This window comes from Petaurus breviceps, unplaced genomic scaffold (assembly GCF_028583685.1).
Source record: "Petaurus breviceps papuanus isolate PSGF00001 unplaced genomic scaffold, PetGlider_PUasm1.0 90977, whole genome shotgun sequence".
NCBI classification, from domain to species: domain Eukaryota; kingdom Metazoa; phylum Chordata; class Mammalia; order Diprotodontia; family Petauridae; genus Petaurus; species Petaurus breviceps.
The window spans coordinates 31,880,896-31,888,577 of NW_027187391.1; the positions used below are offsets into that span (position 1 = coordinate 31,880,896).

At 40.3% G+C, this 7,682-nt stretch overlaps 1 pseudogene; it reads right to left on the reverse strand.

Annotated features, from left to right (window-relative positions):
- Positions 1-2,801: 2,801 nt before the first annotated feature.
- Positions 2,802-6,613, reverse strand: LOC138153185 (glycogen phosphorylase, liver form pseudogene; annotated as a pseudogene).
- Between the last annotated feature and the right edge of the window lie 1,069 nt (positions 6,614-7,682).

The following is a 7,682-nucleotide window of genomic DNA, read 5'->3' on the forward strand; positions in this document are numbered from 1 at the left end:
ACCACTGCATTAACTGTGAAAACAGAGTGCTCTTTTGGAAATTTAGAAACTCCCCTTGTTGCAGGTAGGGAAAATCTTGTCATGTGGTCAGCAAAAGTAAGTCTAGTGACCCATGAAAGGAAGTCAGAATAGGGCAGATTTTCATAAAGTACATTGAATGTGCAGAAAAGGGCCCCATAGTTATTTTTATTTCTTTCTCCTAAATTAACATTTTTCAACATCTTTCTAGAGGTGTAGAGTGAGTCTGATTTAAGCAGTGAAACTCAATTGAATTTCTATAAAGTCAGGTGTGAGGAGACCAGGACCTAATCTTGTCCTTGAAGCTCCCTCAATGGTAAATTTCCATCTTATATAGAAAGATTTACTTACGACATTCTGAAATTCATTTCAGACTTACAAGGAGACTTTAAATTGTCTGAGATTGAAGGCTATTAGGAGAGCATTTCAGCCTATCAGCATGAGGTGACTAGATATAGACTTATAATCTCTGTCTCTGCCAAAGAAAAATGGGCCCTTTGTCAAGTATTCCCATCTGATTAGAAAGAATCTTGAATAAAAAATATTGTGAATTCACTGTTTCTTTAAGGGATGGTAGCCAAACTTACTGATCAGGTGCATAGAACTTTACATAAATCCTGTTTGGTATTTACAACAACCTCATATTATTAGCCTTTTTTGTTTTTGCTAACACCTATGCTGATTTCATCTGTATAGGGAATTCCCAGTAAGGAAATTTCTTCTACTAATTCAGATCAGCCCTGGCCCTGCATCTTGTAGTCCTAGTTGCCTAAATTACTGAGAGTTTGAGTTGTTCAGGGTTGTCCAGATGGTATGTGTCAGAAACAGAAACTGAGCCCCTTTATATTCCTAGTTCTGATTGACTCTCTATCCCACTATTCCAGGCTGCCTCTTAATATATGAGTAAACTGTCGTGTCAAAAAGCTAGTAAATGCCAGAAATTAGCCTTGATTCAGTCTCTCCTAACTCTAGGTCCAGCATCCTTTCCATTATGCCTCTGTCTCATCTGTATAGTACCAAAGAAGTTTTAATGCTGCTTATTTACATGAAATTCTAGTCAGGAAGGGTATCAATCAGGGAGAGGCTTGGGAGGGCAATCCAAGCACTTTCTTCATCTGAGGCACACATTTACATTACCAAAAAAAAAAAGAAAAAAATCTAGTCTTTTTCTTTTGTTAAGATAAATATCCAACTGCCTCATGCAACTTGGACTTTGGTAGCAATTCAGAACGATTAACAGCTGGTTCTACAGAAGCAGACAGACTTGATATTGGGGAAAAATTCTCAACAGTTAGGGCCATTCAAAGGTGCCTGGCAATAGTGGACATCTCATTTACTGGAGAAGATTTTCAAACAGAAGTTAGATGACCATTTTCTGGAATGTCATTGAAAGGATTCTTGGTAAAGGTCAGAGCAGATAATTAAAATGAGTATTTATATTGTGCTTCAAGGTTTACAAAGCACTTCATATTTGTAACTCAGGGTGCAAGCCTGGATCACTTTTTTTTTTTTTGGAGGGCAATTGTTATTAAGTAACTTGCCCAAGGTTACATGGCTAGTTTTTTTGTTTGGGTGTTAAGTGTCTGAGGCTGGAACCGAACTGGGGTCCTTCTGACTCCAGGGCCGGCACTTTACTTACTGCACCACCTAGCCGACCCTGGATCATTTTTCTTTTTTTTTTTTGAAGAAGCAAATTTAATGTCAAAATCAGAGTAATATAGGTAATGGAAAGCTATTTTTAACAAGTTTCTCTGATAAACATCTCACAGACATATAAGGATTTAATGTAACTTATATATACTATGGGTCATTCTTTAGTAGATAAATTCTGAGACACTTTTCAAGGAACAAAAAAGCTAAGCTATCAACAATCATACGAAAAAATGCTCTAAATTACTAAGAGAGATGCAAACCAAAGCACCTTTGAAGTTCTACCTCACACCTACTGGACTGGACAAGATGGAAATGAAGGAAGCAATACACTAAAAGATCTCCAAGGTACATTCATCCTTATCCCCCTTATCATATCACCAATTATGCCCAGCCAGGCCTCAGCCTGGGATCACTTCCACCACCCATCACTCTTTACTTTTGTGCCTACATAGATAGTTTACTTTGTATACATTTGTTTGCATGTTGTCTTGCCCATTAGATTGTAAATTCCTTTAGGATAGACTGTCTTTTGCTTCTTTTTGTAAACCCAGCACTTAATACAGTGCCTGGCACATGGTAGGTGCTTAATAAAGGTCTATTGATTGATTGTTTGACAGGGTTAGATGGTTATATCAAAAATTGTAAAAAGCTTTTTATATAAAGTACCTCCTGGTGTGGATCCAGAGATAATGTTAAAGAGTTTCCAATATAATAAAATGATCATATTTTAAGTGCTTTGACACATTTGTATTACATTAAAAATCTGAGTATTTTTCTGCCTGATAAGTTTTGGTAATGGCAGTAGAGTTCTACCTAGTCTCAAAAAATAATTGGCTAGGGGTGGCCAGGTAGCACAGCGAGTAAGAACACCCGCCCTAGTGTTGGGATGACCTGGGGATCAAATCCGGGCTCAGATACTTAGCACCACACCCAGAAATAACTGGCTGTGTAATCTTGAGCAAGTTACTTAACCCCAAATGCTTTAAAAAAAATTGGCTAGCTTATTAGCATTTAAACTCTCTTAAACTTAAGTTACTTGAACTTAGTCCTTTATTTCAATTCTAGTAGACAGACATAGTTTTCTTCCAAAAGATAATTGGAACTAATTATTACAGTTTTATTTTGAAAGAAAGAAATGGTGCAAAATATACTTAGGTACAATAAAATATTTGGCTACTTCTTCCACAGATTGTTCAGAACTCCATCTTGTTCATTCATTTACCATTTTCTTTGTTCAGCATCTCTCTAGGTTCATTAGGTAGAGGAATCTTCAGGTTGGAAGGTTCCATACTCCAGATGTCCTTAGCATATTCCTTAATTGTTTGGTCACTTGAGAATTTTCCTGAGGCAGCTATGTTTTTCACTACCATTCTGGTCCACTCTTTTGAATTCATGTATAATTGACTGGCTTTTTCTTGACACTTGATATAGGATTCATAATCTGCAAAGACTTTAAACCTATCATGATAAACTTGCATATCGATGATGTCTTTGAAAAGGTCTGGCTGCTTTGGAGAGAAGAAGCCATTATCAATCTGATCAATGGCCATTTTCAGTTCTGGAAGCTTCTCATAATATTCTTTAGCATCATACCCTTTGCTGTCCAGAGTAGCAACATCATCTACCCTCATGCCAAAGATGAACAGGTTCTCTTCTCCAGCTTCCTTGGCCATTTCTACATTTGCTCCATCCATGGTGCCAATGGTGAGAGCTCCATTCAGCATGAACTTCATATTGCCTGTTCTGGAAGTTTCAGTGCCAGCAGTTGAAATCTGCTCTGACAAGTCTGTGGCTGGAATAACTTTTTCAGCCAGAGACACTCTGTAGTTTTCTAAGAAGATGACTTTCAACTTGCTTCCAACAACAGAGTTGTTGTTCACCACATTGTTCACCACATCAACCACAGATGTGATGAGTTTGATGATCATTTTAGCCATATGGTATCCTGGAGCAGCTTTTCCTCCAATTATAAGTGTTCTAGGCATCTATGGTTTCTTAGGGTCTTTTTTAATGCGGTTATACATTGTAATGATGTGAAGGCAGTTCATGAGTTGTTGCTTATACTCATGGATCCTTTTAACTTGCGCATCAAACATAGAAGATGGATTGATTTTTACTTTGTATTCCTTCTCCAGGAACTGAGAAAACTTGAATTTGTTTTCCTGCTTCACATAGAAAACTATCATCAGAAACAAAGCTGTGCAGCTTGGTCAGCTGGCTGAAGTCTTTCACATAGTCTTCCCCAATTTTCTCTGCAATTAACTCTGCAAGTCCTGGGTTAGAGAGTAGGAGCCAGCATCTTGGAGCTATCCCATTGGTTTTATTCTGAAATTTGTCTGGTTCTAGTTCACTGAAGTCCTTGAAAACTTTAGTCTTCACAATGTCAGAATGAATCTTTGCCACGCCATTCACAGCATGAGAGCCCATGATACAGAGATGGGCCCCCCCTTCCTCTTCTGTTAGAGACATCCTTCGGAGACAGTCTTCATCTTTAGGGAACAATGATGCAATTTTATCTAAGTGTTTCTGATTGATCTCATAGATGATTTGTAAATGTCGTAGGAGAAGTTTCTCTACAAGTTCCACTGGCCAGTGCTCTAATGCTTCTGGGACAACAGTATGGTTGGTATATGCAAATGTCTTTGTTGTGATTTTCCAGGCCTTAGGCCAGGGCAATCTTTCAATGTCAACCAAAATTCTCATCAACTCAGGGATAGCAAGGGCAGGGTGTGTATCATTCAGTTGAATGGCAACCTGATCTGGAAAAGCATCAAATGCTGTACCAAACTTGGAGGCTTTAAAGCATCAGATGACATCTTGTTAAGTGGCAGCCACAATAAAGTACTCCTGCTTTAATCTCAGCTCCTTTCCTTCAAAAAAATTATCATTGGGATACAGGACATGAGAGATGTTTTCAGCAAGATTTAGGTCCAGAACTGCCTGAATATAGTCACCGACATTAAAGTCACTGAGGTTAAAGTCATTTGGTGCCCAAGCAGACCACAGTCGCATGGTATTGACAGTGTTATTCATGTATCCAGGCACAGGTGTGTCACAGGACAGTGCAAGGATCATCTGAGTATCAACCTATTTGGTGCCAGTTGGAGTATGGGTTACTCTTTCATAGAAGTGGACAGGGACCATGAATTCTGGATGAGCTTTCTCCCAGGGGTTACCGTGTCTGAGCCAATCATCTGCTTCTTCTACCTGCCAACCTTCTCAGATCTTTTGATTGAAGATTCCATATTCATATTGGATTCCATATCCATAGATTGCAAGTCCAAGTGTTGTCATAGAGTCTAAGAAACAGGCTCTCACTTTGTCCTTCACATCTATGTGTTGATAAATCTGGAAATGGCCACAGCTGCTGCTGATCTGGAGTCCCTCAGGCGGCTGCTGGTCAGGCCTGCCCTGGGGCTAAAACCTCGGCATGGGGCTGGGCTGGTCTCCCAGAGCATTGCGCTGACTGATTACTGCTGTCCTGCCAGGCTGTTCTCAGCGGGAGGTTAGCTTCTCTGTGTCATTTTGTGGGTTCTGCAGCTCCAAAGTTTGTTTGGCGTTGCCTTTTTACATGGATTGGGGAAGGTGGAAGCCGGAGCAGGGGGGAGGTCCTGCTTCTACTCTGCCATCTTGACTCGGCCCACCCCCCCCCCCCCCCACCCCGATCATTTTCATAAGACTCTCCTTACTGGTGGAAAGGATGCTGACTTCATGCCCACTGCCTTGTGTGAGAGTCAGAGTTGGCACAAGAACTTGGGAGAGGAGAGACATATTTCTTTCTTCCTGCCTTAAGAGAGGACAAATATGATTCCAGACTCTTTCTGGGGAAGAAACACAGATAAAAAGAAAGAAAAAGGCTTTGGGAAGTGTCAGACTTGCAGAGGACGTAGTACCTCACCATGCCCCTGATTTCAAGCTTTCATCCCTTTGGACTTAGAGAAATTTTCTCTTGTGGAAGATTAAGGGCTCTTCCTCTGTTGGCTGAATTGAGGTATTTCACTCCCATTGGGAGAGCTCACTCACTGTCTATTGGTGGGTATATTCTTTATATATAGAATTCTTTATAAGTTCTGATTTTTGTTTGTTATCTCCTTGGATAAGTGGGTTTATTCATTATTCACTGTTTGTGATGGTCTTTCGTGTAAGTAAAATTTAATGGGAAGGGGTCAAGTCATAGGATATAAGCTTGGGGTACCCTTTCTCTCTTAAGAGATAGCAACTAGGGAAACATTCTTTAACCTAAGAATGGGATCATATCCCCTTAGACTGATAATATATAGAGGTGCAGGTAGATATGATTCTAGTCTGAGAAGACGGAGCATCTAGCCTAGTGGTTCCAATTCCCTCCAAGCAGGAATACAAGTTTCTGAAAAAGGGATGAGGGAGCAAAACTTCCCTCAAACTGAATACATAAATACAAGTAACCTGCCTGGGTTATGTACCTAGGTGAAGCAAGGTGACACAGTGAGTAGAATGCTAGGCCTGGAGTTAGGAAGACTCATCTTCCTGAGTTCAAATTTGGCCTCAGACATTTACACATCTTACACATACACAATCTGATTTGATATTCAACTGACTATAGGAAACTTGTAGAGGAGCAAACACTTTCAAAGAGGTAAAGAAAATTGCCCTGGATACACATCTATTAAATATCAGACACGAGTTTTAAATCCGGGTCCTCTGAACTCCAAGTTCAGCACCCTTTCTACCTTGTGCCACACTATTTCTGAGGATCTTTGAGGTCTTTTCCATCTGTGAGGTTCTGTAATTTTGTGATTTCTACCTGAGAGAAAAGGTGAAACAACCTAGTTTTTAAACTTTTAACCTCCTTGAGAATCAGGCGTGTGCAAGATGTGGCAACACTGTTCCTTTCCTTCATGTGCAGGCCAGCAAGGGTGCTCAAGGTGCATGGCTCTATTGCTGTTACCTTCTGCATCATCATGTCTTATACTTCCTCCAGTTACTCACATCCAGGGATATTCTCATTGCCAGTTGGCAAGTGACTGAATGATCTGCTGCTTTTGTTTTCCTTCCCCTTCCCCTTCCCCTTCCCCTTCCCCTTCCCCCTTCTTCTTCTCCTTCTCCTTCCCCTTTTCCTTTTCCTTTCCTTTCCTTTTTTTAAAGCAATTGGGGTTAAGTAACTTGCTCAAGGTTACACGGCCAGTTATTTTGTGTGGGTGCTAAGTTTCTGAGGCTGGAACCGATCCTGGGTCTCCCGACTCCGGGGCTGGTGCTCTTACTCCTGTGCCACCTGGCCACGTCTGCTTTTGTTTTTCTGAAAGGTTTGCACCTCTCGATTCCATTTAGAGATGGGCACCAACAAAAACAAAACTTATACTAGGCAACAAAAGGAAGATTTTCAAGTTGAGTCCTCCTGGAACAGTACTAAGAATTTCTAACTTTCTGAAAGGGAAGGACTTTTAGGAATGATCTCATAATCCTAGTGCTAGAAAGGCCCTTAGGTGTCTAATTCAAATTCCTGGCCCATTGATGAATCAGAACAGATCCCTCTTCATTCTTCCTCTTCAAACCAGTCTATCTTGCTAATTTCTGCTGAAATGTCATTTTTGTCATGTTATTCTTCAGTCCTAACACCTTCAATGGTTCCCCGTTAACCTCCAGATAAAGTTCTCATGAAGAGGCACTGTAGTGTAGTGGATAGAGTATTGGAATTGGAATTACTCCCTAACTTACGGTTTTAAAAAGGAAAACATTTTGTAAAATTAAAAATGCTATGTAAATATGATGGGGCAGCTAGCTGGTATAGTGCATACAGTATCAGGCCTGGAGTAAGGAGAGTCTTCCTGAGTTCAAATCTGACCTCAGACACTTATTAGCTGTGTGACCCTGGGTAAGTCACATAACCCTGCCTGCTTGAGTTTCCTCATCTATAAAATGAACTGGAGAAGGAAGTGGCAAACCATTTCATTATCTATGTCAAGAAAATGCCAAATGGATTTTCACAGTTGGACATGACTGAAATGATTGAATAACAACAATAAAAGTGATAG